This window comes from Arachis stenosperma, chromosome 4, assembly GCF_014773155.1.
Source record: "Arachis stenosperma cultivar V10309 chromosome 4, arast.V10309.gnm1.PFL2, whole genome shotgun sequence".
Classification (NCBI taxonomy): domain Eukaryota; kingdom Viridiplantae; phylum Streptophyta; class Magnoliopsida; order Fabales; family Fabaceae; genus Arachis; species Arachis stenosperma.
The window spans coordinates 36,216,898-36,243,429 of NC_080380.1; the positions used below are offsets into that span (position 1 = coordinate 36,216,898).

General features: G+C 34.8%; 1 non-coding gene across 1 annotated transcript; it reads right to left on the reverse strand.

The window, feature by feature from the left end:
- Window positions 1-24,629: 24,629 nt before the first annotated feature.
- LOC130977796 (small nucleolar RNA R71) lies at window positions 24,630-24,737 on the reverse strand. Its single transcript, XR_009085472.1, has one exon. It is a non-coding gene; the product is annotated as a small nucleolar RNA R71 (small nucleolar RNA).
- Window positions 24,738-26,532: the final 1,795 nt, after the last annotated feature.

Here is a 26,532-nt window from a genome sequence, read left to right on the forward strand (position 1 = left end):
AACGACCCAACTCCCAATACATTATGATCATATTGGAAGTAAAGTGTTACTAACTTGTTTATCTCATAACTTTAATATAACATATAAGCCTGTGTCGTCGTTAGAATCTGTGGGCGCTTTTCGAGTAATATTATACATATTATAAGAGAAATTTTATTAAAAAGATGAGGTTATCTATACAAAATAATTAATAGCATACTACCAAAGAAAACGAATACAGATATTAAATAATTACAATCTACACACACGCGCACGCACGTGCGCATATACACACACATATATATACAGGTGGTATCTAGTGAAAAAGATGTCTTTATATGAGAATGAGAGGATTTAATTATAACCATTAGATCTAAATAAATGACTAAAATTAGACTATAAAATTTAGAAAGAGAATATGTATAATTAATGTGTTTAAAATTAGGGAAAGTGAGAGAGAGAGTAATTAATTTGAAGTATATTTATAATTTTCAATATTTTTTATTATATTATGTAAAACATAATTCAATATATGAAAAGTTACTTTAGTTATGAAATAAATATTATAATAAGTAGGTTATTTTATTATTCTTTAACTAAGAATGAAGAGTTACTTTAGTTATAAAATTACATCCATTATTTTTTTAAAAAAATTGATAAACATATTTTTTTTAAAAAAATTGGTTCTAAAATCGCATTTCGTTCATGAAGTAGATCTATCTTTAATTCTATCAAAGAGCGTGGAATGTACGGTGCATATTGCACAGGGGTGACAAGGCTAATTTATTAGGATATATTTATATTTATTCATTGATGCATTATTTTTTTAGTGTATTTGCAATTATTTTTTGTTTACAAATACTATGTGTACAGATTTTGGTATTATAATTATTCACATGAAAATATGTAGTAAAAAATTCTATGTAATTGTGTTTATATAAAATTAATTATTAAAAATTTATAGTTCATTGTTTTTTAAATATATTAAATTATTTCATGATTATTAATTATTTATTTTATATAAAAATAATTATATATATATTTTTCTTAAAATATTTTCATAAAAATATTGTGTATATATTAAAAATAGTTATTATATATTTATATATAAATATATATTATTTAATTTATTTTTAATGTATAATTCAATATATGAATTATGAAATAAAATAATTCTCTCATTTTAAGGATATTAATGACCCATTCTCTCTAATTTGAAACACATTAACTACACATATTTTCTCTCTAAATTTTATAATATAATCTAGTTATTTATTTAGATTTAATGATTATAATTAAACCTTCTCATTTTTCATATAAGGTCACCTTTTTCATTAGATACTACCTCATATATATATAAACTCACTAACTAGATTTAGGAACACTATACCCCCTTCATATTATGTACACATACATACATACATACATACATACATACATACATACATACATACATACATATACATGGCATCCCAGGGCTTGACCCATCCAAAAAGTCTTTAAGTTGGCACATGGCATCCCAGGGCTTGACCCATCCAAAAAGTCTTTAAGTTGGCGTACAGACTAACCTAGCTGTTTAGGCATCTCTAACCCTTCCTATACTCTAACAAAAACATGGATATCTCTTTTAAACTCCTCAAGTCATGCCTAACCAGATGCTGTCAAAAGTGTGGTGCTATCATGATCTGACTTCAAGATCACACATCACCATTGGACTACAAGTGATCTGTCCGCTGGCTGTACATCTCTCTCAGTCCACCCAGGGTCCTCCTCTAGATCTTCCTCCTCCTCCTCTTCTAAGACCTTCTCACCAGCAGAGTTGCCAACGTTTCCATTCACATGGACAAGTCCATTAGCGTAGACTAGCACGAGGGCCTCACCTAGTGGTCCATACTGGGTGGCTAACTGATCCACGAAAGAAGGTGGAGGTTGTGACTTCGGAGGTGCAGCTACCTCAAGTGGGGAATCGAGAATATACAAACTATCTGGGTCGGGCTCAGGTGAAGCCTCATGCGCTGGATGAGCTGAAAACACATGTGCAAGTCCGTTTGGATGTAACCATGATAAAGGAAAGTCGTACAACATATCTAGGTCAAAATTGAGACTATATAAGGGGTGTAGAAACGGTCTATTACGTAGTATATAAAATCTAATATGAGGTATCACACAGATAAAATAACTCTCAAAAATAATATTCTTGTAAATTAACGGCTGGTACATCTCATAGAGCACGATGTTTGTCTTTATCTGTGGGGGAAAAGAGGATAAGGAGTGAGAACTTGGGATTTTCAGCAAAGATTTCACACAATAGTATTCTTTTTATCTTCTTTGAAATTAACAATTTATTTCTTTTAATTTTTAATAAAACGCATTTAAAATCATTTATTCCAGACTTATTATAGAATATCACAAAATCTCAAACTAAGAGACAAACAAAAACACACACAGTAGTATCATCAGAGAAGTTACGCAGCAAACAAATATGATGCATGTCTATTTCTATACAGGCCATGAGCTCACGCATGTGTCGGTTGATTCTCCGTAGCCTGCCAGTACTTTCAAGATTGGAATTACATATTGCAATCCTCATAGAGAAACCATCTTTCCGATCTCAAGTGGGAGATATACATCAAAATCCCCACTGAGCCTTATTCTTCGAGTCTCAAGTGGGCGTTACATATTGTCGTCCCACTGAGCCTCATTCCTTCGGGTTTCAAATGGGCATTACAAATTGCTGTCTCCATTGAGTTGCATACACAATATCTCAATTGAGCATTATGTTTTGCCTTCCTCACAATATTGTGTTTAAAATCAAATTTTTTAATTCAATTTATTCTATTTTTCTCAATCCTTAACCTAACATCTATTCCTCAAACCTTAAACCGTATTCCCTTAAACTTTAAATTCTAATTCCTTAAACCTTAAATCTTTAAACTTGAAACCTAAATTTTTTAAACCTTGAACTTTAATTCTTTAAATCTTAAACCTTATTTTTTTAGAAAAACTTAAACTTTTATTCCTTATAACATATTTATATAGTGAACATGTTAATCACATTTTATAAAGTATCATTTAAATCCAAAATATGATTTATCTAAATTAAATTGTACAATTTTTCATTATTTTTCAACACCAGAATTTTAATTTCAAATATACAAAATAATTAAGCACAATAGAAATTTTACAAAAATATTAATTGACTTAAACTCAAACTATTCATAAATTACATATCCAAAATACAATTTACACAAGTTGATTGAATTAAACCCTTACCTTTTCTTAGGTTCAAAATCGATTTTCTTCTTGAAACTTCTAACACCAATTTCTTACCTAGTTTTAAATCAAAAAATAAAGAAAAGAATCAAGTTTCCTTCGTATATTACTTCATATTCAAAACTATTAAGAAGAAAAAGAAAAAAAATAATAATCCACCTCAAATTCCTGCAATAAAATTGGTATGAAATTGAAGAAGATAATGAGATGAACACTTTAATCAGTTTAGAATTTTGATAGGAGTTTTTATTGAGGCTAGTCGAACCTAAAGTGTGCAACCATGGAAGCTTTTTGCGTGAGTTTTTTCTATGTTTTTTTTTCTTCAAATCTCGTGGAATGAATTAAAGACCTGAAATGAAATAAAGAATAGGAAGGAGGTGGCTTGTATTAAGGAGCCGTGGCATAATCAAGGGTAATAAGGTTGGATTTATATTATTAAAATATTATTTGGTAGATAATTACTAAAAATAGATATATTAGATTATATGCATTTGTTTTATTAGAGTAAATATATGAGTTACTAATATATTTAATACTAGAAACATAATTATTTTAACCTTGAAGGATTTATTAAAGTGCCTTAACATAGCTAAGTTTATCGGAGAATACCGACTTTAATCCATACCAGTAGATTTTGGACTTGATTATAATATTATTTAACTTATTTCAACTTGTACTTAATAAGGTAAGATAATAACATAATAATAATATTATATTATTATTAATTGAGATGCCTGCTTCATTTTACTTTCAGTGAAAAGTTGCTTCGTCGCAAAATCTGCATGTTACACTATATTATTATTAATTGAGATGCCTGCTTCATTGTACTTTCAATAAAAAGTTGCTTCGTCGCAAAATTGGGCTGTTACAACTTACCTTGGGATAAATAATTCGAGATTCATCTAAGTTACAAATAAAAATAAAAAATGTATTGTCACCCTTAAAAGAACCCCTCAACCAAGCCACATGTGTTATATTATATGATTGGACAATGTCACGATAATCTTGTCCAAAATAAGTAGTCCTAGCTCCTTTTAGAAGCATAACATGGAATTCATTATCATGATAATTTTTAAATATTATGAAATCACCTAACTGACTTTGAAAAGCATGACAAAATGGATTTGAAACCTGTACTATGGTCTACATTTACGATATGGGTAAAAAGGGAAAGAAATATAAGAACATAAACAACAAAAAACCTGTATTAATATACCACAAATGGCCAAAAAACATAACAATATAACAGAAGCTGAAGACATGCAATAAAAAATAAATAATAAGACCCACAAATAGTTAAAGAAAATATCCAAACTGATAAAACTTAAATAAAACACATATGACAGTATGAAATTATGGAACTTGTGTGAAAAATTAATATTATTTTATTTAAATTATGTATTTAAAAAAATACACGAAACATTAATAACTATATCGATATATAAAATGGAGATATTTTTAAACAAAATTCCAAAATTAAAACAACAATAAACAAATATTAATTGCATGTTCTAATAAGGTTTCATTGTAACAAAATATATAATGTAAAAAGATGTTATTAAATAATAAGTAGGAAGAAAAAAGATGAATATGAATAGTTTACCGCCATAGGATCTAGCACAATAAAAATTTACGTCCAGATGATCACTAAGAACATTTTGCAAATGTAGGATCTAGCACAATAAAAATCTACGTCCAGATGATCACTAAGAACATTTTGCAAATTTGGTCTAATGTACATGCAGAAATCACAAAACCAAAAAAAAAAGTTACATTAAGTAATATCTAAAAAATGAAATAAGAAAACTTATTGTATGTTTGGATTAACGTTTGCAAATGAACGTTGATACAAATGTGCTTTTATAAAATTAATTTTGATCAAAATTATATTGGTGTTAATGTAATTTGTATTTGGATATTTTTTGTCAAATGTGCTTTCGAAAAAATGAATTATGGTTGAATTATATTGACCAAAATTACCTTAGAATGTAAAATTACTAAAAAAGATATACTTTATATCATTCTTTATATTACTTATACAAAAGATAAATATTATTAAATGTAATTTTTTAAAATGTAAATATTATTATATAAATATAATATGTTAACCAAAATGTATTTAAATAATAAATATTATTGTATGATTTAAAAAATAAAAAATTTAAATATATGTAACTATGAAAAAGTATAAAAAAATTTGACATTATGTGTTGCGCAAATTGGCATGTATGGTAAGGTAATTAGGAGATAAGTTTTTTTTTTTTGTGTATTGTAATAGTTCAAACATGTATATAAAATGATGTGTAAATATAAGTATATAAATAAAATTAAGATAAAACTTACTCATTTTTTGGAAATATAAATTTGGTAATATCAAAATCAATCTTAAAGAGATATAGTTATGACTTACATGAAATATACATACACAATTAAACAACTAAAACTAATTATGCTACATGTGATGAACTATTTGACTTCTAATTGAGTCACGAAGATCATCAATTTCTGTGAAAATAACATTTGAATTTTCTATGTCACCTTTATTATCCTCAAGTTTAATGGTATCATTGTCTTCAAATTGTTTAAACTCAACATCTATTTGAGAGTTTCTTCTATTAAAGTTATGTATATTCATTGTTGCACTAACTATGTGAACTTGAGTTTCAATATTGAAACTTGCATTTTTTTCAAAATTGCAAACATATTCTTCCACACACGAGCACCTTCCCATCCAGCTAAGGTAAAAATAAAACACATATCCCAATCACAAGCAGCCATCACATTTTGTGTTAGATATCCTTTTCTACCTATACATTTAACTTGTTCCATAGGACTAACCACACATGGAATATGGGTTCCATCAGTTGTCCCTATAGCATTCTTAAAAAACGGCCAATATCTTTAGTCATTTTGTATTTTTGTATGAACCAAATGAAATTGTACCATCTAATGGTTTAATTTACTTGAATGACAATTTTAGGGAAGCAATTAGTACATTATAAAAATATCAACTTATAGTTTCTCCTGAGTGTTGAAACTTTTCATATGCCACCTTATTAGATATTCCATGACCATGTATGTTTAAGAATATTGCAGTTATTTCTTAAATTCTCATTCTTTTAATAGCTTGTAGATCATGTTTAGTCAATTTAGTATAAAATTGAAGAAAAAATTTTTCATTCAAAATTATTCATAGCATTTAATGGGATGACATTTGTAAAATTTTATGCACCCATAAACTACCTGTTAGTTGACTTGTTCGTCTCGACTCTTTACATATATATTTCACAGTATATTGAGCCATTATTGCATTAACATATTCATCTTCATTGCAGTCTTCTTGTAAAAGAGAAAATAATTTTGATTCTTCATCTCATTTGTTTTGGTAAATTTCATTCCAGATCTCCATTGAACTTAATTTTGTTGATGTAAACATAACAAATCATAATTATTGAGAAACTCACATACTACAAAATTTCATGTTAAAGTACTATTCTTTGAATATAAAAACGCATTGTACACTCAAATATAAAAAATATAATTCACTTGTTATAATAAACTTTGTAAGCAACACAATACTCATATATTGTTTCAAAGATACATTAGAATAAAACACCAATTTCAAATAGCTAAGCCAACAAAATATAAAAGGATAATTTGGTTATGAATTTTTTGTAAATGGTACTTAATTATAAGTTGTAAATTTGAGCCAATCCAACAATTTGCTCATGTCTTTTCAAAGACACAAATACTTCTCTTGAAGACTTCCACATCATTAATTGACAATAACAAGTATTTAAATTAAGATCCTTTGTAACAACACAAATACTTCTCTTAAAAACTTTCACATCATTAATTGACAATAACGATCATTTAAATCAGGATTCTTTATAACAGCTTAACCCTTAGAAGCTTAGTCATCACTTCAATAATAAAATTACCAGATACTACAAGTATGTTTATAATTACAGTGAGAAAACCTCATATGCAGATACCATCTTAGTAACTGCATCTGCAAGTTGCATTGAGGTAGGGCTTTGATTTTTTTTTCTTTGTTTTAAATGCTTCAAAAATTTCAACTCTCTTCTTCTTTTTAATACTCATTTGACTATTATTTTCTTTTGAAGAACTTAAATTAACATCCTGAAAATCACCAGTAACTCCTATATCACTATTAACCTCTAAAGATTCTTCGCTATTTCCTTAACTTTCTTCTACATCTACACCATAACTTTCAAAATATGGACGATACACATTTGCATTATTTTCTATCAATTGGTAATTTTTTTAATGTTGCAGGCCAAGAAAGATTTTCAACAGCAAAGATACCTTTAAATAATTCTATTAATTCATGAGCAAATAAAAATTCTTCTACCTATAATTTTTACACTGTGGATTCTCCTACATATATTATATATTTGTAAGAACAAAACACTTTAGAATAAATTTTAGAAAATATAATATCTTATTCTTAATAAGTACATACCGATATTTTTTCTCCCATCATCCACCTTTACAGTTCTCACAAATCCAACTAATCTCAATCCACAATATCAGCCAAAACTCAATTAAATTCACAGCATTTCTAACAAAATATATCAACTTGTTTATACATTGAAAAAGTAACATTTTTATTTGAGTTATGCTCAAAAATTTCAGCAAATAATTGTTATACATATTCATCCAATCATCTTGAGATTTATTTTGCAATAATAACTTCATAATATATTACTTTATATTTATTTATAATAGTTTCATAATTCGTATGCATTCATATAGATTTACATAATAAATACTCAACTAGAACTTGTAAACCCCGAGTAATTAGTAAATAACTAACCAATAAAGTAATTATTAATCAAAATAATTAGAAAATGAGATTTAATAGTTTAATATAATAGAGCTAATTAAAATATGAATTTTGATACCAATTTTAAAGAATTCGACCCAAAATTGGATTGAATGGACCAAACCAATTAAATCGGACCCAAATTAGGCCCGTGGGCCCAACCAAGCCACTTACTTAAGTGAGCTTCAGCTCACTTCTCTCTCTTCTGCATGCAAGAACGCAGAAGCATAGCCAAGAGAGGAGGAAGAGCATTCCAAGGTTCCAAACACTTGGTTTCACTTCAAATTCACACAACTTCTCGCTCTGAGCTCTGATCGCCGCACCGTTTGTGGCCATGCATCCGTGGCGTCGAGCTCTATAAAGCCCATAACATTGTAAGCTAAGGAAGTCACGTTTTCTTCCTCAATTTTCTCATTTTCAGTTTCGAATTCCTTGGACTATGGTGTTGAGATTTTGTGTAATTTCGAAGTTTAGGATCGAATTAACTTGGTGGACTTGACGAGTCTTGTTTCAATTTCCCATTGGTAAGGTGAGAATTCTAGAACTCTGGTTAATTCTCTAATTTTGTTTGTTGGGTATTAAATTTGGATATGTACATGTGTGGTTATGTGACGTTAGGTGTATATATATTAATTGGAGCTTTATTTGTGGACACTTGAGTCTTGGTGGGAGATTTGGTGATGTTGCCTTGGTGATTTCGGATCTCTTGGGGCTGTGCTCGGTGCATTAGTGGGTGGTCTCGGGAAATACGTAAAAATCGGCCAAGATATGGTTTAGATTTTGCGTATTTAATATATAATGTCGTGTGAAAACTTTGACTAGAGAACCATAGGATAGGTTGGAATGATTATGTATGTTGGATGTTCAGGAATAACAACTAAATACAATTTTCTTCTAAATAAATTACTTTTATTATTAATACAAAAATATGATACAAAGAACTTATACAAAAATTTTCAAAAAAAAAATACCTTCTTACTATTTTTTCAAGTACCACTTCAACCTTTTTTTTCATCAACTTATTAATAGACAACGGAATAAATTTATCTGGTGCATTAATCTCTATCTGTAAGTTATACGAATGATCCATATCAGAAGTATAGACCTCTGCCGTACTTAACCTACCTGCTGCCTCTCCCAAAACAGACACACTAGTGTTCTACTCATAAACATCCTCTTTGGCCGCCACAATCAAGTCAAGCTCGATCAGTCTATGTGAAGATATCAACACATAAGTTGTGTCGATTAAAAAATGTGAAGTGATACTGCCACTTTCTTGAGAATCAATTAACATTCGACTTGAGGTATAGTCATAATCATTATGCCTTTCATGAGAAAATATAATAATATAAAATTATAATTAAAACTATTTTAAAAAATAATATTCGAAATTCTTTTAATCTCTAATAGAAAATATAATTATTAAAATATTAATATTATTTATTAATTTTAATAACTTCTAATTATAATAATATTGCTAAATATAACTTTTTAAGTTAAAATAATATCGTATTATAATAAAATCTAAAAAATATTTTTTTATTATTTTCAAAAAATGACTAATGATTAAAAAATTCTAATATTTATTATTTTCACTAATAGCAAATTATAATAATGCAACGAACATTACAACTATTTAACTTATAATAATATAATATTATAATTAAAATTATTTTAAAAACTAATATCAAAAAAATCTTTTAATTTCTTGCAGAAAATGTAATTATTAAAATGTTAATATTATTTATTAATTATAATAATTACAAATTAAAATAATATTGATAAATACAACTAATTTAGTTAAAATAATTTAATATTATGATAAAAGTTATAAAAAATACCCAACCTATATTTTTATAATATTTTTTGAAAATAATAAATAATTGAAATTTTCTAATTATTTATTATTTATAATTTTTGAAAATTATAATATGTTAAAGTATATAATCATTCTTTCTTAATTATATTATAATGTTTACAGGATATTTATAATATTAATATAATTAATATTCACAAAAAAATATTATAAATTACAGACTAATTGTATACATATAACTCATGGCTACTTAAAATGAATAAAGTAATTATTACAGATGATAACAATAAAAATAATATTAACTAAATAATGAGCTCTAAATAAAAATAATAATAACCTTAGATAATTTAAATGATTCAAAAGATTAATAATACGTATAATCAGGTACCATTTTCCAATGAAAAAAATTAACACTATAATCACTCTAAAAGCTAGCTCTATTGCTGTGAATGAATGCAATATAGAGAGAGCAAAAAATTCCAATTTAAATAGCCAAACCCTGTGTCTCTTGTTCTCCATGAACGAGTCTTGTCCCCTGCATTCAGGTAGTAGTACGCGACCCGTGTGTTGTCATTCCACAACTAGTGTGTTGAGGAAACCTGGTCAAAGCTAGTCCTGAGGTAACTTTAGACGAGACCAACATAACACCTGTCTACCTATATGTTGAGACTTGTGACAGAATTTTCATCTGTAATTCCAAACATTTACAATACGCAAAACAATCCAAATGTCAATATTTTGCACATATATCACCTATTTTTTCATATAAAAAATAATTTTTGTTATTATCAATTAATATACTAAATTTTATAACATGACTAAACTATTTTCTTCAACGAAAAATGATATTGGTAACTTTATTTAGATAATAGTGATACTTCATGATAAATCATTTTAGTAACTAAATTTAATTAAGTTAGACTAACAGTTTAAAAATTAATAATAATAAAAATATTTTGTTGAATTTAATTATATAAATAACTAATTCACCTATATATTTTTTTTTTTTGAAAAAAAACTGCTCCCAAAAGTTAAACCAAAACACATTTGATGTAGTTATAAAAATCAAATCGGGAATCGATTTTGACATGCCTAAGATCTTGACATGCCTTTTTATACTCATGAGCCATTTGTCTTTTTAATAGATAATGTGTTTATAATTTTATATATTGAAATTTGGTACGATTTAAAGAATATATATATATATATTGAGGATAAAAGAGAACATAATCGACTAAGTGATTAAGGTCATAACTAACCTCACAGAATACCAGCTGGATATTACAATAAACACTCCATATTCTGTAACTGCTGAATCCCAGCAGATAATGCACCATAATAAGCACTTAATGCCGGCAAAACGGCAGTCCCAAAGAGCAAAGACTAAAAGGGATAGGCAACTATCAGGTAAACACACGAAAAACTCAGTTTACAACCTCACACTATACTGAGTTTAGCATCGAAGTGTCTTGCAGGTTACCCACCCGGCCTGGTTCTGCACTTGACAAAGTTGGGATCTCCAGTCTCCACCTCTTTAGTTCGGGATCTCATCTCTGGACTCGAACATTTGGTGCCGTCTGTGGGAATTCCACTTTAGTAAGAATCATGGCCGAACGACGGATTCAATCTTCTGTTAATTTAGAAACTCCGTTGAAGAGCCAACAACTGGAAGATGGACATGAGACAGGCGCCACACCAAGTCGAGAGGAAGTACCTCCTGGCTACAAAAATCATGAGCCCATCAACCAAGAAGCCCGTCATTTCGCTGGCCTTGGAGACGACTATCACCATGCCATGCAAGAAATGCAGTATAGGGTGCAAGAATTGGAACGATACTAATTGGAACTTCAACGGCAGTTAGCTGAGCACTTGTTATCCAGGTAGTCTCGTCTCAAAGCCGCCCAGCTAAAGAATGGGGGGAACCTCACCCTGGAAATCATTAACACAGGAGGGAACACCGGCGAGTTTCACCTTCTCCACCATGTTGTAAAGACGAAAGAAGGTCACCCCAGCGACGCAGCGATTCCCAGGCAAGGAAACAGTCACGATCTGCCCAGTCTAAGAGGAAGAGGACTCCGCAAATGAGTCCAACTCCTAAAAGGCATAAGGAATCTTGAGAATACGTCATCATGGATCAGACTCCATTTGCCTCCCATGTTCTTCAAGTTCGATTGCCATAGTATTTCGATAAGCCAACGGACTTGAAGTACGATGGAAAGATGGATCCTCAAGAGTATATCGATGCCTTTGAGGTCAGGATGAATTTAGAAGGAGTTGAAGATGCTATCCGGTGTAGGGCTTTCCCAATAACATTGTCGGGACCTGCCATGGTGTGGTTTAACACACTACTCACTGGGTCAATCTTCTCCTTTGTTGATATTAAGGTCAAATTTTTAGCTCACTTTACTACCAGCAGAACTCAAGCAAAACACCCAATTTCCCTGTTAGAAGTAGAGCAAAAGGTGGGAGAAAGCATTCGGGACTACTTGGATCATTTAACAAAGCACTTTTAGAGGTGAACACACGAATCCCTGAGGTCGTATGCTTGTGCTTAATTGATGGGTTCTTGGAAGGAGATTTCCATAAGCGCTAACTTCCAAGGATGTAAAATCATGGAGGAAATCCATCAGATCCCATTGGAGTACATGCGAGATGAAGATGTGTCAAATGTAGTTTGCATCAAAAGAAAAAATCCAGCACCAACTCCTCAGAAAGGCGGAAACTCGAGACAAACCTCAAACTCAAAACCCTCCGTTCCTAGAGTTGGAAAGTTCACCTCCTACACACCCCTAGTGGCCTCACTTGCTGAAATTTATCAGCAAGTTTCTCATAGAGGCATCTTACCAAAAGCAAGGCAGATCGACTAAGAGCCTCGTTAAATAAATCCCACTATTGTGACTACCACAAGTCCCATGGTCACAACACTGAAGATTGCATTGATCTAAAAGATGCCTTGGAGCAGGCAATCCAAGATAGAAAGTTTCCTGGTCTAACACGTACGACTGCCAAGATGGCGTAATGAGGACGAAGATCGGAAAACCAGAAATAAGAGGAGCTCCAGACCTCTAGAAAGCATGGAGGACACAGCTCAAGTGATGGTCAACATGGTGGATGGAAGGAATAAGTTTCCAAGGTCCAATAATGCAATAAAAAGAGACATTAAAGGCACAACCTCGGAAGTTCTCAAGGTGACAAGCGTTCTAGCAGTCCAGTTCACATAGGAAGACTTCCAGGTAGCCATATCGGATGAGGACGATCCCCTCGTTATCACGGCCAGACTGGGTAATGGCATTGTAAAAAGGATCCTCATTGATACCGGTGCTGACGATCAGATTTTCTATCGGTAAAGAAATTTAAAAATATAATCACGTTGTAAGTATAGCTTCTAAACCAACAGAGAATCCTTTCGTATAAAAGTCTTGTTTGTCACTTAAGCAAACCCAATAAAAATAAATAACCGAAGTATTCAAACCTCGGGTCGTCTTCTCAAGGAATTACAGAGAAGTATGATTTATTATTGGTTATGGAAAAAGATATATTTTATTTTGGGTTTTTGAAATAAAGAACAAGTAATTTAATTGACAAGAAAAATAAATTAACAATTAAGAAAACTAAGGTATGAAAATTAGAAGTCCTATCCTAGTTATCCTTATCGATTGTGATGAGAATTGCTCGTTGCTCCCACTCAGGCAACCTCTAACTATGAAGGAAGGTGGATAAATCAATATGAATCCTCAAGTCCTAGTCAATTCCCAAAGAAAGACTAGAGTTAGTGAAATTCAAGTCAATTAGCAACTTCCAATTATCAATCAACAAAAGAGTTTGATAACTCAAGAGTCTCTAATTACTCAACCAAAGCTAAAAGGAGGAAAATCCAAATTATTTATATCATAAATAAAAGAAACAAATCATAGATCTGAAATACCTCAAAAATTCATTAAATAGAAAATCCAAATCTAACATGAAGAGTTCATAAGCCAATTTGGCAACATAAGTCATGAATAAATAAAAGCATTAAAGTATCTAAAAGTATAAGAGAAATCAAAATAAAGGAATATTGAACCTGATATGAAGAAATAATCCTAACCTAATGACTAAACCCTAAACCCTAAACCCTAAACCTCTCTCTCTAAAAACTACATCTAAGAACTAAAAATTATGAATTATGAATGTTGTATGAATTGTTCTCTTGATGAATGGATGGATTCTCCATTTTACAGCCTCTAATATGTGCTCCTGGACTTGGATCTGGGCCAAAAGATGGTTCAGAAATCGCTAAGAGCGTTTTCTGTAATTTCTGCACATGGCGTCTGTCACGCGTGCGCGTAGGTCACGCGTTCGCGTCATCTGGAGTTTTGCTCTTCCGCGCGTCCGCGTCAATCACGCGTCCGCGTCAATTGCGTTCTGCTCAAGGCATGCGTCCGCGTCGTCCATGCGTTCACGTCGTTTGTGCTTTGCGCTAAGCACGCGTCTGCGTTGTCTACGCGTTCATGTCGCTGCTTTTTCTTCAAAACTCCATTTTTGTGCTTTCCTTCCAGTTTTGTATGTCTCCTTTTTGTCCTCTAAGTCATTCCTACCCTATGAAACCTAAAAATACTTAACACACAAATCACGGCATCGAATGGTAATAAAGAATAATTAAATTTAATATTTTTAAAGCATAGAAAACATGTTTTCACATATATCATAAAATGAGGAAGGAATAGCAAAATCATGCAGTTTACATGAATAAGTGGGTGAAGATTTGATAAAAACACTCAATTTAAGCACAAGATGACTCATAAAATAGGGGTTTATCAACCTCCCCACACTTAAACAATAGCATGTCCTCATGCTAAATCCAAGAGAAAAGAGTAAAGATAAAATGGTGGAATCTTATGCAATGTAATCTATTCTAAATGCAAGCTACCTACATGAATCATGCAATTCTAGTTATTATCCACCTATATATATAGAGCTTACATGTGGTTAATTTGCTTCATATCTTCAAGGAGTCATATATGTACAATCAAGGCCAAACCATATTAAAGCACAGTCACAATTGAGTTGGATTAAGATAGGTCACAAACTTGCAAGACAATTAATAATTAACGTGGATATATGAGAATGAGTTGTTGAACCCTCATTGGATTTTTGTGTTTACTCTCTAATCACTTAGTGTTTGGGGTTAATCACTCTCTTCTTTTCTAGTCATGCTTTCTAAAACCTTGTTCTTCATCTAACCAATCAATAAATATTGAATATAGACATACAAACATCATGATGTCTTTTTTCAGGTTGTAATGGGGCTAAGGTAAGGGTAAGGGTGTATATTTAAGGCTAAGTGAGCTAACAAAGTGAATCCTTGATTAGTTTAAGATCTCACCTAACATATACACACTTTATATAATTTCAAAGTTCTTTACCTAGCTACCCAAATTTTTCCACTTTTGTATTGCATGCTCATGCACCAAATTTATTTTTGAATTTTGTCCCATGTGCATTGGTTCCTTTTATTTTGCATTGGGGTAATTTTTGTATCCCCTTATTTAATTACTTAATAAAATAAGTTTTTTTTAATGCACATGGTAATTTAATTAATTTGATTTCACATGAGCATGCTTTCCAAATTTTGAAATAACTTATTCAATTTAATTCCCCTTTTTTTCTATCATCCCATGTTCCCATAAGATTTCCCACACTTAAATTATACATAATATCTATCTTAAGCTAACCAAGGATTCAACTTTAGATTTTTAGTGTGGTTATAAAACAGAAAAGGGGGTCAAGCTGGATGTGAAGAAGTATCATCTCCGGAAGGATGGGTTGCCGGTGTCACTGTGGTAGGCTGAGGGTCTGCAGTCTCTGTGAGTGTAGGAGGAGCTGCCTGCTGAAGCGGAGGCTCTGTCTGGAGAGGAATCTCCGGATCTGCAGCCTGTAACTGATGGTGTTCCTCATAGTGTGGTGCAGCCTGCTCAGATCTTCCCTGCTCAGCCTGGGCATGTGCCTCCTCCTCATGATCACTCGCCTCCGCCTTAGATATCTAAGAAGGTGTGTCAGACTCGGAGGGGATGTCGTTGCCAGATCGGATCATCAACTTGAGGTGCTCATAGCGTCGCTTGTTGCGACGCTCAGACCTCTCATAACGTTGCTTGTGGCAGCATTCCATCTTATCCAGGCAGTCAAAGAGTCAGTGCACCGGATGATAAACGGGCTCAGGAGCAGGTGGAGGTACAGGGGATAGAGATGGGGCAGTGGATGCTGAAGGGGCAGCTGAAGATGTGGCTGCCTCAGCAGAAGCAGTAAGAAAAGGCGGCCTGTAACCCAAGGATTAGAACTTCCTGCTGTGAGGGATAATCTTCTTGCAGTCTACAGCAGTTGGCTTCTCATCAGCAAGCTCCTAGGGCACGTCAGCTCGGCGACCTAGCTGAGTGATCAGATAAGGGAAAGGGAGAGTGCCTCTGACATGGACCCTGGCCATATAATACCTGATGAAATGGGGAAGATATAGGTCCTTACCCTCCATCACACACCAGATGAGGGTGATCATAGCCGCAGGCACCTCTGTCTCATGAGTGCTCAGCATAATGTAATTACTCAGAATCTGCTGCCAAAGCCGAGCCTCATCATTCAAATACATCAGCTTGATTCCCTTAGGTACCACTATACTCTTTTCCATGACCCATGGGGCAATAGGATCAAGGGCTATTCTCTGTTTGACTGCATCCCAGTCAAATCGCATATACCTTATATCCTCTTCAGCCTGTTGGTAACTGTCAGGCTGATCTGACTTAGGCTGAAGCTGGAGGATGTCCTCAATAGCTTCCTCAATGATCAAGATTTTCTTCCCTCTGAGGTGCACTGCATCCAGAAAAGTCTTGAAATAGTTGCAATAAAATTCTCTGACCCAGAAAGCATTGATTTTAGTCAAGTTTCTTTCCAAGAAGAACCAGCCTCTCTGTTTTATCTGGTCGGAGGTGTACTGGGGGAGTTCTTCTGGAATTTTAAGAGTTCTTTCCAGGTAGAGGTTCCTGGAAGTGGCAAACACTGGATACTTTAGCTCACAGTATTTGTTTGCGAATTTGACTTGATCTGTTGCAGGTACTAATTGATTAGTCTTTTCCTGCGGAGTAAAATTCTTCTCCCGCCAGGAATCATCATGCAAAATATCGAGGATGGTCATAGAGAATTTGCCTCTCTTCCTTTTGCCTGTAGTGGCCTTAGCCTTTCCCTTACTTTTGGGATCAAACATCCTGAAAATCAGAAGTAGCAGGATATAATTGAAGAATGAAAGCAGGAAAACAAGTAGGCAAGTGGGAATTATTAATATAAGCATAAAGGCAAAAGAGCAGTGGAAGCAAGAATTGAGTCAAATATATGTGCATTTTGGATTGTATTTGAGTTAAAAGTCTAAAAATAAAAAATCACAATCCAAAATATATGATAAGTGGAATTCAAGTTAATTAGGAAAAACAGTAATCATGCCTTGAGTTAGAAAGTTAAAGTAGTTAGGTAAAAAGAGAAGTCAGAAAGTTAAAATAGTTAGTAGGTAAAAAGGAAGTTAGAAAGTTAAAGCAGTTAGTTAGTAAAAAGAAAGTTAAAGTAAGTGGCTTGATAATGAGTTTTCTAGTTAACAATAAATTCACAAATTTAAAGAACAATCAACTCATATTCAAGCAGAGATGTCAGTTTATTGATGATAGTTCAGATAGATAAAAGAATTACAAAATTAAAATGAAATCATCAATAATACAATTTATTAACCAGGGAACCAGAAAGAAATAAGAATGGTAGCCCATGCATTCATGAATTGGTTTGGTTGTAGTCAAGTAATGCAAAATACTAAGTTTCCAAACTCAATACACGAATGGGGTAGAATGAAACAATTTGCAGAAAACTAGGCATCATTCTGGCTAAAATTGGATGTTTCCGGATAATAAACAGCAAAAAAATCAGTTCACATGAAATTAATTAGTGCTCCAAAGGGTCACAAATAGCATGAACATGAAAGAACAGTGTGACAGCAGCATCAAACATGGAAGAACAGCATATGAACAGCATCAACATCACAGCAAGATTAAAATTACGGATTAGATAAAACAAGTAACAAGAACGGTGCAATTATCAGGCCTAAATCCACTAACCACATCCTAGCTACCTAACCACCTAAAATCCACTACAATCATGCATCTCTAACTATCCTAATTTGAACAGAATCTGAAAAATATGCAACTAACTAACTAATGATAGAGGAATCGGTGTTCGGCGGAATCTGGTGTATGTATGAATAATAATCGGACACAGAGAGATGGTGATGGTGTTGCTGACGCGGCGGCGGTCTGAGGTGGTGGTAGGGGTGGGTTTGTGGTGCTGGGTTAGGGTTAAGGAAGGGGTAAGGAAAGAAGAAGGGGGCGAGGGTTGCGGGGCTGTGGTGGGGGTCGGCGGTGATGGGATGCGGCGCGGTGGTGGCGGCTCAGTAGGCGGCGTGACAGTGGAGGGAGTGAAAGGGAAGAAGAGGTGGGGGAGGAGAAGAGAAGAAAGAAGAGAGAGGGGGTGTCGCGGGGTGGTACGGCAGTCGGGGTGGCTCGGCGCGGCGGCGGTCTGGGTGGCTGGGGGTGATGGTGGTTGGGTGGTTAGGGAGGGGAGAAGAGAGAGTGCAGAAGGGGGGAAGGAGGGAAAGTGGTGACGCGGGGGGCTAGAGTTTCGCGTGGTTGGGGCAAGTAATTTCAAATCCACGCGAACGCATAGTTCACGCGGCCGCATGGATGATGCGAAAACGCAACGACGCGGAAACGTCATTGACGTGATCGCGTGAATGAGGGATAATGAAATTGATGCGTTCGCGTGAGACACGCGTTCGCGTGAGACACGCGTACGCGTCGCTCAGAATTGTGCTAAACTCACGATTCCAGCGTCGTTGTGGCACAACTCTATGTTCAATTAAAAGGGGCAAACATGTTCACGCGACGCGTGCGTGTCGCTCACGCTTTCGCGTGGGTTGTGTGGAGTGAAAGTGACGCATTCGTGTTGTTGATGCGGACACGTGGGTCAATTTGTGCTAAACACACACCAGCCGCACGATTCTAGCCCAACTTTCTGGGCGTTGGATCTTTACGCCGATTTTCAATCGACGCCCACGCGTGGCCTGCGCGCTTGCGTGGGGTGATTTTTTTTCATATATGCAGGATGAAAAATGCAATGCTAATGTGGATGCTATGAATAATTCCAGGTTCAAAAAAATAAAATAGAAGAAAACTCAAAAAACAAACAAAACGAAATAAAATTGAAAATGGAACGATCATACCACGGTGGGTGGTCTCCCACCTAGCACTTTTGGTTAAAGTCCTTAAGTTAGAAATTTGATGAGCTTCCTGTTATGGTGGCTTGTGCTTGTATTCATCCAAAAATCTCCACCAGTGTTTGAAATTCCAACAGCCTCCGGGGTCCCAAACAAGGCATGTAAAGCCCTTGAGCAGTTTCAAACAGGTTCTCAGGCTTCCGAGGTGTTGAATGTCAGAACAGATTCCAGGATCCCAAACCTTGCTTTTGCACCCGTCTTTATCTCGATTTATATTTTTTCAGCCGGGTGGCTTGGAAGTTGTATTCTCACCAAGATGACCAAACATCTTCCGAGACCCAATTAATCGAACTCTGTACCAATCCTTGCTCCTCCAATTGAAGTGTGAAACCTCATTAAATCTTGCATACCAGCTCTGACTGTAAGTCATTTCCCTTTTACTCTTAAAGCCGCAAAGAGCTCTAAGCTGGCTATCTGTTTCAAGTAAACCATATTCAAGTGGAAAAGTAAAGATAAAAGCTAAGGATTTTACCCACTTGAAGTTTGTATTGGGCGGTAATGGCCTTGGGATAGGTGTTTCTAGTGGTTTTGCAAGCTCTACTCCCTTGTAGTCTTCTGTGAATTCTTCCACTTTTTGTGAATTTCTTCAACTGCAACCACATCTTGATCAAAGTCTTCGATATCTTCCTCATCACTTGAGTCATAATTGGGAGGTTGAGAAAAGTCTACCTCTGCATCATCTTCGTATTCACTTGGGGAAGATTCTTCTATCTCAAAGAATTCACATGCGGATGCAAGTTCATTACTAGGAGAACTTGACTTGTGATTATCATCATCAAGGAAACCTGCTTCTTGAGTTGTTCTGCCCAGTTCTTCATAAGATACTTGCTTTGGGGGTTGTGCACTCTCCTCTTTAGCATCAATTACAACGTCCTTGACGGAATTCACCTCAATTCTGGATTCCCATGGAGGTTTAGCGTCTCCTAAGTCTTCAACCAACTCTTCTTCTTCTTCTATAATGACAGCTTCCTCCACTTGTTCCAGTACAAAGTCATGCTCTGTACTGTTTACTGGAGTTTCTAGTATCTCCTTCATGCTACGTTTTTCATTAGATTGTGCACATGGAGCTATGGGAGTTCCTTGAGTGTCCGAACATCGGGGAGGTAATCGATTTATCGCTTGATTCAATTAGTGAAGGGTTGCATGAAATTTTTCTACTGTTTCCTTGAGACGTTCCTTGATAGATTCCTGGGTTAATGGATATGGATATGGTGCATAGAAAAATGGTGGTTCTTGGGAGTAATTTGATTGGAATTGGTGTGGATATGGGTTAGGGTCATTTGGAGGTGAATGGTGGTAGGGGGCTTGTGAGTGTGGTGGTTTAAAGCTGTGTTGAGAAGGTGGTTCATAGGCATATGATGGGGCTTGTTGGTAGCCACAGGAGGTCCACTATATCTATCATCTTGGTATACACCTCAGAATGGCTCTTAATCATAGTAATTTGGTGGGTGTTGGTTGTCCCGAAAGGGTCCACCATAACTATTGTCTTGACATGCATTCTGGAATGGTCGTGGTCCATGGTATCTTGGAGGGTGTTGTTGCCTAAAGGGTTGATCAGATCCTTGTGGCTTCGTCCATCTTTGATTGTTATGACCTTGATGTATGTTCTTATTATAGCTTCCATTCCTTTCAACACTATTAGAACCAAACTCAAAGCGATGGGGGTGAGAACTCATAGTAACTAATAAAAATTAAAAACAAAAACAAAAATAATTAAACAAGAAAAAGAAAATATTTACAATAACCAATAATAAGGCAGACGTTTGCAATTCCCCGGCAACAGCGCTATTTTGACGATCAGATTTTCTATCGGTAAAAATATTTAAAAATATAATCGCGTTGTAAGTATAGCTTCTAAACCAACAGAGAATTCTTTCATACAAAAGTCATGTTTGTCACTTAAGCAAACTGATGAGCGGATAATTTATACGCTTTTTGGCATTGTTTTTAATATATTTTTAGTATGTTTTAGTTAGTTTTTATTATATTTTTATTAGTTTTTAGTTAAAATTCACTTTTCTGGACTTTACTATGAGTTTGTGTGTTTTTCTGTGATTTCAGGTATTTTCTGGCTGAAATTGAGGGACCTGAGCAAAAATCTGATTCAGAGACTGAAAAGGACTGCAGATGCTGTTGGATTCTGACGTTCCTGCACTCGAAGTAGATTTTCTGGAGCTACAGAAGCCCAATTGGCGCGCTCTTAATGGCGTTGGAAAGTAGACATCCTGGGCTTTCCAGCAATGTATAATAGTTTATACTTTTCCTGAGATTTGATGGCCCAAACTGGCGTTCCAAATCAGCTCAAAACAGCCCGGCGTTAAACGCCGGAACTGGCACAAGAATGGGAGTTAAACGCCCAAATTGGCACAAAAGCTGGCGTTTAACTCCAAGAGAAGTCTCTACACGAAAATGCTTCAATGCTCAGCCCAAGCACACACCAAGTGGGCCCGGAAGTGGATTTTTATGTCATTTACTCATTTCTGTAAACTCTAGGCTACTAGTTCTCTACAAATAGAACCTTTTGCTATTGTATTTTTCATCTTTGGATCTTTAGATTTTTGAATCTTTGGATCATTGATCATCTTTAGATCTTTGAATCTTTTGATCACGTTTTGGGGGCTGGCCTCACGGCCATGCCTAGACCTTGTTCTTATGTATTTTCAACGGTGGAGTTTCTACACACCATAGATTAAGGTGTGTGACGAGCTTCAAAACTCCTGAAGGCTGGGCGTTAGTGACAGACGCAAAAGAATCACTGGATTCTATTCCAACCTGATTGAGACCGACAGATGATTAGCCGTGCCGGTGACAAGGTGCGTTGAACATTTTCACTGAGAGGACGGGACTGTAGCCACTGACAACGGTGATGCCCAACATAAAGCTTGCCATGGAAAGGAGTAGAAAGGATTGGATGAAGACAGTAGGAAAGCAGAGAGACGGAAGGGACAAAGCATCTCCATACGCTTATCTGAAGTTCTCACCAATGAATTACATAAGTATCTCTATCCTTGTTTTATGCTTTATTCATATATCATCCATAACAATTTGAATCTGCCTGACTAAGATTTACAAGGTGACCATAGCTTGCTTCATACCAACAATCTCCGTGGGATCGACCCTTACTCGCGTAAGGTTTATTACTTGGACGACCCAGTGCACTTGCTGGTTAGTTGTGCGAAGTTGTGAAATTATGTTTAGACCATGGTACTGAGAACCAAGTTTTTGGAGCTATTACCAGAGACTGTTTGAGTTGTGAAAAGAATGAATCACAATTTCGTGCACCAAGTTTTTGGCGCCGTTGCCGGGATTGTTGAGTTTGGACAACTGACGGTTCATCTTGTTGCTTAGATTAGGTATTTTTTTTTCATAGTTCTTAAGAATGAATTCTAGTGTTTCAAGGTGATGTTCTTATCATCACCAAAGCTGATTAATTCTCATCAATTTAGCTCTTGAATGCAATGTCCTGCTGAAGCTTGGCTAGCCATGTCTAATTTCTTTTAGACTGAAGCTTTAGACTAACATTGCATGATTCCTGGGAATTCTCATTAAGAATTTTGATACCTTTATTTTCTTTTCCACTTAATTTTCGAAAAATCCAAAAAAAATTACAAAATCATAAAAACCAAAAATATTCTCATGTTTCTTGTTGAGTCTAGTGTCTCATTTTAAATTTGGTGTCAATTGCATATTTCTGTTCTTCTTGCATTCATTCATGTGTCTTAAGTGATCTTCAAGATGTTCTTGATGATTTCCTTGCTCTGATCTTTGAATTCTCTTGACTTGAGTGTTTTGTTGTTTCTCATATGCATTCTTATTTGTTAGTGTCAATAGTATACAAACTTCTGAGTTTGGTGTCTTGGATGCATTGTTATTTGATTTTAGTTACATTTTGATTATTAAAAATCCAAAAAAATTTTTATTTGTGTCTTTTCAAGTCAATAATACAGAGAATTGAAGATTCAGAACATTCAGCAGAGGAACTACACAAAAAAAGCTGGGTGTTCAAACGCCCAGTGAAGAAGGGCAAACTGGCGTTTAAACGCCAGCCAGGGTACCTGGCTGGGCGTTTAACGCCCAAAAGTGTAGTGTTTTGTGCGTTAAACGCCAGAATGTGCACCATTCTGGGCGTTTAACGCCAGGATGGCACAAGAGGGAAGATTCTGTTTTTAATTCAAATTTTTTTCAGGTTTTCAAAATTTTTCAAAATCAAATCTTTTTCAAATCTTATCTTTTCAATCAAATCTTTTTCAAAATCAATTTCTTTCCATTTTCAAAAATACTTGCTAGCAATTAATGATTTGATTCAACATTTCAAGTATGTTGCCTTTTCTGTTGAGAAAGGTTTAATGTTTGAATCATATCTTTTCTTGTTAGCCAAGTCATTAATTTTTAAAATCAAATCTTTTTAAATTGTTTTTCAAATCATATCTTCTCAATCACATCTTTTTAAAACCATAACTTTTCAATCATATCTTCTTAATCATATCTTTTTCAAAATAGTTTTCAATCATATCTTTTTTATTTCTAATTTCAAAATCTTTTTCAAAAATCATTTGATTTCTTTTCCACACTTAGTTTTCGAAAATCAATTAGTATTTTTCAAAATGTTTTTAAAATCTTTTACTTAATTTTCGAAAATTTCTTCCCCTCTTCTCACATCCTTCTATTTATGAACTAACAATATTTCTCAATGAACAATTCGAACTCCATCTCTTTTGATAAGTTCGAATTCTTCTACCTCTCCTTTTATTTTTCTTTTCCTCTGACACCTCAAGGAATCTCTATACTGTGACATAGAGGATTCCATATTTTCTTGTTCTCTTCTCTTTCATATGAGCAGGAGCAAAGGCAAAAGCATTCTTGTTGAGGCTGACCCTGAACCTGAAAGGACCTTGAAGCAAAAGCTAAGAGAAGCTAAGGCACAACTCTCTGTAGAGGACCTAACAGAAATCTTCAAACAAGAAGAACCCATGGTAGCCGAAAATAACAACAATGCCAACAATGCAAGGAAGGTGCTGGGTGACTTTACTGCACCTACTCCCGACTTCTATGGGAGAAGCATCTCTATCCCTGCCATTGGAGCAAACAACTTTGAGCTTAAGCCTCAATTAGTTTTTCTAATGCAACAGAATTGCAAGTTCCATGGACTTCCATTGGAAGATCCTCATCAGTTTTTAGCTGAGTTCTTGCAAATCTGTGACACTGTCAAGACCAATGGGGTTGACCCTGAAGTCTACAGACTTATGCTATTCCCTTTTGCTGTAAGAGACAGAGCTAGGATATGGTTGGACTCACAACCTAAAGAAAGCCTGAACTCTTGGGAAAAACTAGTCAATGCCTTCTTGGCAAAGTTCTTTCCACCTCGAAAATTGAGTAAGCTTAGAGTGGAAGTCCAAACCTTCAGACAGAAGGAAGGTGAATCCCTCTATGAAGCTTGGGAAAGATACAAACAATTGATCAGAAAGTGTCCTTCTGACATGCTTTCTGAATGGAGCATCATAGGTATCTTCTATGATGGTCTGTCTGAACTGTCCAAGATGTCTTTGGATAGCTCTGCTGGAGGATCTCTTCATCTGAAGAAGATGCCTACAGAAGCTCAAGAACTAATTGAAATGGTTGCAAATAACCAATTCATGTACACTTCTGAAAGGAATCCTGTGAACAATGGGACAAATCAGAAGAAAGGAGTTCTTGAGATTGATACTCTGAATGCCATATTAGCTCAGAATAAAATATTGACTCAGCAAGTCAATTTGATTTCTCAAAGTCTATCTGGAATGCAAGCTGCACCAGGCAGTACTAAGGACGCTTCATCTGAAGAAGAAGCTTATGATCCTGAGAACCCTTCAATGGAAGAGGTGAATTACATGGGAGAACCCTATGGAAACACCTATAATTCTTCATGGAAAAATAATCCAAATCTCTCATGGAAGGATCAACAGAGACCTCAACAAGGCTTCAACAACAATAATGGTGGAAGAAACAGGTTTAGCAATGGCAAGCCTTTTCCATCATCTTCTCAGCAATAGACAGAGAATTCTAAGCAGATCCACTCTGACTTAGCAACCATGGTCTCTGATCTAATCAAAACCACTCAAAGTTTCATGACTGAAACAAGGTCCTCCATTAGAAACTTGGAGGCACAAGTGGGACAGTTGAGCAAGAAAATTACTGAAATTCCTCCTAGTACTCTTCCAAGCAATACAGAAGAGAATCCAAAAGGAGAATGCAAGGCCATTAACATGATCCACATGGCCGAACTAGGAGAGGAGGAAGAGGCAATGAACGCCACTGAGGAAGACCCCAATGGACGTCCACTGGCCTCCAATGAGTTCCCCAATGAGGAACCATGGGAATCTGAGGCTCACACTGAGACCATAGAGATTCCATTAGATTTACTTCTGCCATTCATGAGCTCTGATGAGTATTCTTCCTCTGAAGAGGATGAGTATGTCACTGAAGAGCAAGTTGCTAAATACCTTGGAGCAATCATGAAGCTAAATGACAAGTTATTTGGTAATGAGACTTGGGAGAACGAACCTCCTTTGCTCACCAAAGAACTGGATGACTTGTCTAGGCAGAAATTACCTCAAAAGAGACAAGACCCTCGGAAGTTTTCAATACCTTGTACCATAGGCACCATGACCTTTAAGAAGGCCCTATGTGACCTAGGGTCAAGTGTAAACCTCATGCCTCTCTCTGTAATAGAGAAGCTAGGGATCTTTGAGGTACAAGCTGCAAGAATCTCACTTGAGATGGCAGATAATTCAAGAAAACAAGCTTATGGACTTGTAGAGGATGTTCTGGTAAAGATTGAAGACCATTACATCCCTGCTGATTTCATAGTCCTAGAGACTAGGAAGTGCAATGATGAATCCATCATCCTTGGCAGACAGAAGAGAATTGATCATTCAAGTGAATGAAGAATCCTTTGTGTTTAAGGCTCAAGGATATCCCTCTGTCACCATGGAGAGGAAGCATGAAGAGCTTCTCTCAAAACAGAGTCAAACAGAGCCCCCACAGTCAAACTCTAAGTTTGGTGTTGGGAGGCCACAACCAACTTCTAAGTTTGGTGTTGAAACCCCACATTCAAACTCTAAGTTTAGTGTTGGGAGGTTCCAACATTGCTCTGAGTATCTGTGAGGCTCCATGAGAGCCCTCTATCAAGCTACTGACATTAAAGAAGCGCTTGTTGGGAGGCAACCCAATGTTATATTTAATCTATTTTCCTTTGTTATTTTATGTTTTCTGTAGGTTGATGATCATGAGAAGTCACAA